Below are 7,404 nucleotides of genomic sequence, written 5' to 3' on the forward strand. Positions count from 1 at the left end.
GCACATAATGGCTTATTTCTACCCAGAGGTGACATCATGCATTAATTTTGTAGAATTATTCAGGTCTTGAAATGCAGCAGGGGAACAATCTTGATGTCTCTCAAAGGAAAGGGTGTGGTACACAGCTAGGAGAGAGCCGATAGGAACAGAACATAAAAAATGTTCATGAAATGTGTCAAGGCAAGCACCGTAGGCCCCATTTAGTAAATCTAAAAGAAACATTCATATCCCAAAAAGTTTAAAATGTTTTCTTACAGTGATGGAAGAAAGATGTGCAGTTAAACGTAAGAGAGGAAGACAAAATGTCACTGCAATGAGTCCAGTTCAAATTTTGATAAGCAAGTGAAAATCTCTACACATGATGAGCTTCCACTAATGCCAGTTGCTGGGGATATTAATTTCTACAGATAACCATAGGGATAGATGACACACAGTCTTCAAGGAGGTATGGTACCTCTTAGACTATATCTAAACTGGGAACTTTTCTGCTAGCACAGCCCAGTTGGGCAAATCCTGAGGCTAGTGCAGCCCTCAGCACAAATTTGACAAGCTGCTCCAGCTTACAGCTAGAGTCACCTGAAAAGAACTTTCCACAGAGCAGCATATCTAGATACAGATCACCCCAGCAACTCACCCACTTCATCTTCAGACACACAGACAGCTTTGACTAATTCTGCTATGGGACACTGAGTGCCAGAATGCGATGAAGTAGTCAAAGAGACACTAGGAGCTAGCTCAATTATTCTAAGAATGGGGAGATAGATCAATGTGGGGGAGCCTGAGCAGGTTAATACTACCCAGGGAGATAAACTCATCAGTTATCCCACATGTACAACTTGAGTATTCTTACTCTGGTAGGCAGGATGTACAGAGATTTTACCTAACATATTCAAAAGTTTAATCTGCATCATTCACATGCTAACCTGTTTGCTTTTGCTTGTTTTTATTAATTAATTTCTTTCAAAAATCACAGTGTTCTGAACAAGGAAAAAAAGTAGCTTCACAGGAGAAAGTGACAATGAAGTGTCTACTAATCAGAAAAACACCTAAATTCAAGGGCAAGAATTCTGCAGGAATCCAGGAAACACCTGCAAGTTAATTTACTGGCTAGCTGAAGGAATGTCAAGCACAGCTGAGATGAAGCAGAGATGGAGCAGGTGGCCTGACATGTACAAGGCCTGGACAGCAGAGTTCCCAACTTCTCAGTCTGTTTCACCAAAGTTTAACATGTGTCGTGATAATGAGAAGCAGAAACAGAAGGGAAAAAAGGTGGGAAAAGTTTAAGAGAAATCATGGGGCTTCACTTAATGTGCTTGAAGACTGATGAATGAGAGGGAAATAATTTTCTTCCTACTGATCTGCAAAATATGAAAAGTTCTTGAATATGAACCTGTGGAACTATTGCTTATATAAGGGTATGTCTGTGTACATGGAGGTATATATATGCATCTAGTTTTGGATTTGTGATGACAGGTTGTTTAGCTAAGGGGGAAGATTATAGTGCTAGGACCATATTTGGAAGAGGAATGATTTTTAAGTTTCCTTTGCAATGCTTGCCATCTTTTTAGTTCAAAATTTTTTATGAAAACTGATTTCTCAAAGCAGTTTTATAAATACAGACACAAAACACTGAAGTGAGAAAACTTTATTCCTACTTAAATGAGAAGCTTACAGTTAGCCATAGAATCACTGCTGCCACAAATACACACTACCACTACAAAAAGGGAATCTGGTCTGCTATGTTCAGCGCCTAGTACTGCACTCAGTAAAACACATAGAAACACACGCAATTTTAGGCATATGCTTAACTCTTTCCTGATTTGGAGCCTAAAATGTTCCTAGTATTCTTTCCAGCCCAGTATAATTATTGGATTAGATGCATGGAAAGTGAACAGCATAAGGGAATGTGCCTATTCTAAGGGAGAGATTCTTTCTTTTAGACTTTCTACACACACTATATTCTTCTCTGTCCATTCCTGCTTCATTAATATTAATAAAAGCTTGTGTATTCAAGACATTTATAATACTGAATTACATTACTCAGTGGCTCTAATTATGTTATTTCTTGAATTCCAGATTGACTCCCAGCCTTACTCATTTTACCAGGTTTAAATAAGAATATGATTCATCACTTATAGAAAGCACATTACATAAGTTACACAGTTTCACAATTGAGCACAATGACTGTCTGCATTGAAGCTACAAATAGGAATAGAAATAGAGAGGATTTTCTGTCCTTGGTTTGAAATTAAACTTAGACTACTGTATCAATCATGTGAGCTCTGGCTGAAATGAGAACAGAAAACATTCATCACATGTTCTAGATATTCCAAACTAATAATAGCCTGGGACTGGTTTTCAAAGAAAGATATAACTGTGCTTAGGAAGGGTGTGAAACCCAAGTACAACTGCTGCAAATAAAAGCTTGCTTGCTTTTTTTCTGTTGGATTCCTCATGAGGAAAATTTACTCCATATGTAGTACATATAATGGTTTTGCAATTCTAATGAAAAGTGTTACCTACAGGCAGATTATACAGCATCAAAACTCTAGTACGTTCAGCAGTGTACTGTGGCCTACAGATGTGACTCCAATAATAGTAAGTGAGCTCATCCTTAGTGTGGAAGATTATTCATTAGGGAGAGAATAATGTAAGTGATATGATCATTACATCACCTCTTCCTGTACATTATTCTCACTACAGCTGACAGGAAAAACATTTCTCAGTTTTACGTTACATTATTTTCAAATTTTGCAGTATTTGAAAGTGTATGTACTTTGAAAGTTTCATTTGATAACAAAGAAAGGCTAATGCTGCAATGTTGAATTACTTGTTTGGTATCTCTACCTGTTTTCTTCATATAAAATAGTTATTCCATAGTATTACATCCCACATCTATTAACACTAGCTATTCCAATTTTTAGGTAAAGGTTTTGAAGAAAAGATATTTTGAATCTATATAATCACAGAATCACAGAATGAAGGCTTTTGGTTGAAAGATAGGATCCATCTGATTAGTGTAAAAGAGGTCTTAATATTAAACTCAAAAGAAAATTGCCAGAAGTTACAAACTCAGGGAAATTTATGTTCAGATTACAGCAATGACATGTTTCAATGAGGATGGAGTCAATGAAGAAATATGAAAAGATTTCTTGGCTTTTTCTGTGCTTTTGGTAATAATGGTTTATATCCCTATATTCAAGGATGAGGAGAAAACCATATTCATTCTGATTAGGATAGAATTTATCATAATAAACAGTGTGTTTACTCATTCTACTGCATAAAGGAGGGAATAATGTAAACCAACAGCAGAAGCCCTCCTAATTTTGAGACTGTGTCATTCGTAATTTTGAAATTGCACCTATTTTGGTGTTATTTTTCCAAATCAGACTGCTGTTCCACAATGTTCTCAGCACCTGCCACCAGAATGAGAATTAATATCAACAGTTTGTAAAAGCCTTAGCCTAGACTATATTAGTACAGATATACACATTTGTATTTCATGGCCTAGTTTTTCAAGTTTCAACTAAATAAGGATGTTGTGAGGATTTGGAATGCTTATGTGCAAATCTTACATAGCATTTTTAGAACTGAATTAATTTAGCAAAAGAATACCAGTTTCAAAATGTAAACAGTAGTCTTACTTGTGCTGCAGACATTCTTCAGACAATTAATAGAATAAAGTTTTTACAATTAATGGAATAAAGTTTTTAAAATAAACCCTCCATTTAGTGTATGTGATTGAATATTGAAGTGGGGAACAGGAACAGACTTTTCATTCAGTTCTGCTGCTTTCACTGGCGTACACCTCTTTGAATAATCACTTGCTACTGTCAGTATTAATAGAAAAGAAGCGTGTTGGCTTAATCATACCAGAGTGCAACTGATCCAAGTATTTTGTGTAAGGAAATATTTATCCAGGTTTTAGCTTCTTTGCTATAGTATCTACCTCATGCACTTGTTGCATTCATAAGGATTTCTTGCTGTTGTGTGCACCAAGCTGGTTTACTACATGTTTCTACTTTTGTACTATATTGTTTTTCCTGCCTGAACAGTTACCAAGTGGTGCAGTATCAGTCACCATGCAATGCATATGCTACAACATCAATAGACAAATCTCCCAAATACAATTTAATGACATTCTAGACATCTGCTCTTAGATAAAAAATTCCATTTTCCTATCATTGCTATCATTCCTAAATGTGAATGAAATAGAAAATGTTTTCTCTTTTTTAAATTTAGATATTTCTGTGGAACCATGTGTGAGAACTACAATGAATAAGTTGTCTTTAAATGTAAGATTTTCCTGATTTAAAGCATGGCGATGCTCTGAGAGTCTACATTTCATGAATGTAGATAAACTTGCAGACCGGTGGTCTCAGAAATGATTTGCAGGGACCAAGCCAGTTCAGTAAGCAGTGCAATAAAGACAGTATGGTTTACTACAAGCTGACATCCTACTTTAACTAACATTACTTGTTTATCTCTTTTTTTTTTTTTTCTCCTGTGTGTGTGTGTGTGCTCCTTTCTTCCCCTCTCCCTATTTCCCAGTCCTCTTGTAGGTGTTCTTGGAGGGTTAGCAAGCAGCAGTATGTTCTATGGCTGGTGTGGAGTTACTGCGAGCAGTTTGCCTCACTGGTACCCACACCGATTAGGCAACTGACTACAGCTTCTTGTAGGCAAAATATGATGGGTTGGAACAGCTTTCTCTCACCATACAGGCCATATATTTGGGTCTCCTAATGCCTCTGACACCCCTACTTCTCCATCAAGTTTGGCTGACCAATAGGTTTAAAAATTACTACAGTGGACCGGCAGTGACAGTGTGAACGCAAAGGGCTCACTTCCATAGAAAAACAGAACAAAAATACAGTGGAGAGGTTGAAGGTCTGGGAATACCAAAATCCTAATTTCCTTACAACAGGGAGTACGAAATGATGTTACTATTACTGAGAATAATAAAATTATTTTCCTCTCTTTCCCTCCTGCTCTAATTAAACAATTGAGATCTATTTTACTAAAACATTACCGCTTTCCCCTTTTAATCAGTGTTTCCATCATTTTTTGGCTAACTTTAAGGTTTCTTGTCTGTTGTTGTTCAAACTTTGGTGGGTTCATATCTGCAAGATTTTCTTCCCCCTCACCCCCCAAAAAACGTAGAAAGACATTTTTTTCTTTTGGAGTAGTGGTATTTTTAAATAATCTACTGATTACAGGTGGGTCTATAAGAAAAATATCAAGCATTACATGATCTTACAACTGTAAAACTATCTCTGACAATTTTAAAACAAAACAATATTTTTTGTGACATGGGTAAAAACATAGTTTATAAATGTTGAATTCAACTCTTCTTCATAGTAATAGTGCTACTTTAATCAACAGATTTCAAGATGAAGCCTGTAACTTACCAGTCTTCAAGAGACTGAAGTAGTTTTCATAGTAAGTATTATCTATGTAACCAAAGCGTTCATACGGAGCCCAGCACCAGAATCCTTTACTATTGCCTCTCAAAAGACCTCCGTGAGATACACAAGTACCACTCCCATCACTTCCCAGGTGTGGGAGGCAAAGACATTATTCTTCTCCAGCAGAAGACCTTGTTGCTAGCACTTGTACTGACTCACATCTGCAGACTTTGCTGTGTCACCAGAGCGCATGCCCACCTGCGTGCCTTTACCAGGGCCACCTGTGTATCCCTATATGAAATTTTACAGGTTAAAAAAAATTTGTTATGATTGGGGCAGAAGCTTCTAGGTGCCAGTGCTGTTATGTCATTAGCAGCATGGTTGGTGGCTGACGGCTGGCGTGGTATGGGAAGACAGTTTCTTTCAAAGGAAGGGTTATGTTTTGCCAGTTTACAAACTTGTGTGGGAACACAAGACAACTTTTCTTAGAAAACTTTGTAGTGTAGATGAGGCCTGAGGAAATGAGGCACTCTGGTTCCAAGGACACTTCTCACACTGACAAAGCTAGCTAAGTGCTTCCAGCCCCCTTTCCTCATCACTGATCATTTCCACGCCTGTTCTGACGCCCTGTTTGTTCTAATGTGATTGTCTGTGGAGCTGAATAATAAACCAGATCAGAGAGCTGATCCAACTTTAAAGGCACCCTCCTCTCCCCCCCTCCTCCCCTTTTATTCTGTTTTTGAGGACATGCTGTTGAGAGAAACATCCATAGGACCAAGATCTGCAAAACTAAGGACCAGATCCTGAATAACACTACAGCCAAAAAGAAATTAGATACTTAATTAAATCTGTGAATCTGATCTTAAACAACCTGTTCAGAATTGTGAGAATCCAGATCTTCAGATTCTGGCAGATTCTGGCAGATTCTGACAGATTCTTCTCTGGCACCCTAAACCTCAGTTAATGTTTGTCATTTAGTAAATGAATGGTACTTTAATCTGTTGTCTTCTAGATGCTGAAGTTATACATATTTCACAAATTTAATTTCAATAGAGGTACTAAAAATGTTGACTTAAGTCCAAGCTGAGGGATATGCAAATGCAACTATATACCAAATATATTTGCATTAAAGATCTAATTGAATTAACTGTTCACCCAGCTTCTACACAGTCAGCTTGTCACAGCTTCCTTTGCAGCTTGACTACCTCCATTTTTGATAGAGAGATTTAAAAGGTTTTCTCCCTTCTCCTGGGATGAAAGATTTTGAGGAGCACTAATTAGCCACCTGCACCTGTAGCACAGTGCTACAGCTTGTTTACTTTACAAAGGCTGCTACACCCCTGGGGAAAAGTCATACTGTGGTGGTTTTTTTTTTTCTTTTAAACATTTCAAGTTCAGTACCTTCAAGAAAAGTTTAACAGTTTACACAATTTTTAGCATTATTAGGAGAAGAAAGAGTCCCCTTTTCTCACAGTGCTATCTGGATTCTGTAGAAGACAAATAGTTTATTTTTCTTCTCTCTTTATTTTTTCTTTTTCATCAAGCAATTCCCACATTTGGCTTTAGCTGCAACATTTTACTCCCAATAACATGTAAAAAAGATACTTTGAAAATAAAAGTAACATTTAGCAATCATAAGAGCTTTACTCATGTTAGCATGATGCAGAATCCACTAAATAGCCAATTCAAATATAAGGCAAAAACCCAGAAATAAATAAAAGAAACCTCAAATCCTTTAGTGCAGTGATGCTTAAGTAATTTTTTTACTGTCAAACTGCATCTTTGAATGAAGCACTATAAAGGACTAGCAGCTGATATAATTTAAACTGTATTCTGATTCTTGCTTGCGATTTTTCCTTACCATGACTGGCTAAGAAAGGTAAAAAATGTTCTGCTTTGTTTGCCTTTTGTAAGTTCTGACTCAGTGGCAGGCAAGTACTACTTACAGGCCTGATGTAAAGCCTAGTGAAGTCAACTGGAATGTTTCCAATGACTTCAT

The sequence above is a fragment of the Grus americana genome, chromosome 4, assembly GCF_028858705.1.
Source record: "Grus americana isolate bGruAme1 chromosome 4, bGruAme1.mat, whole genome shotgun sequence".
Lineage (NCBI taxonomy): Eukaryota > Metazoa > Chordata > Aves > Gruiformes > Gruidae > Grus > Grus americana.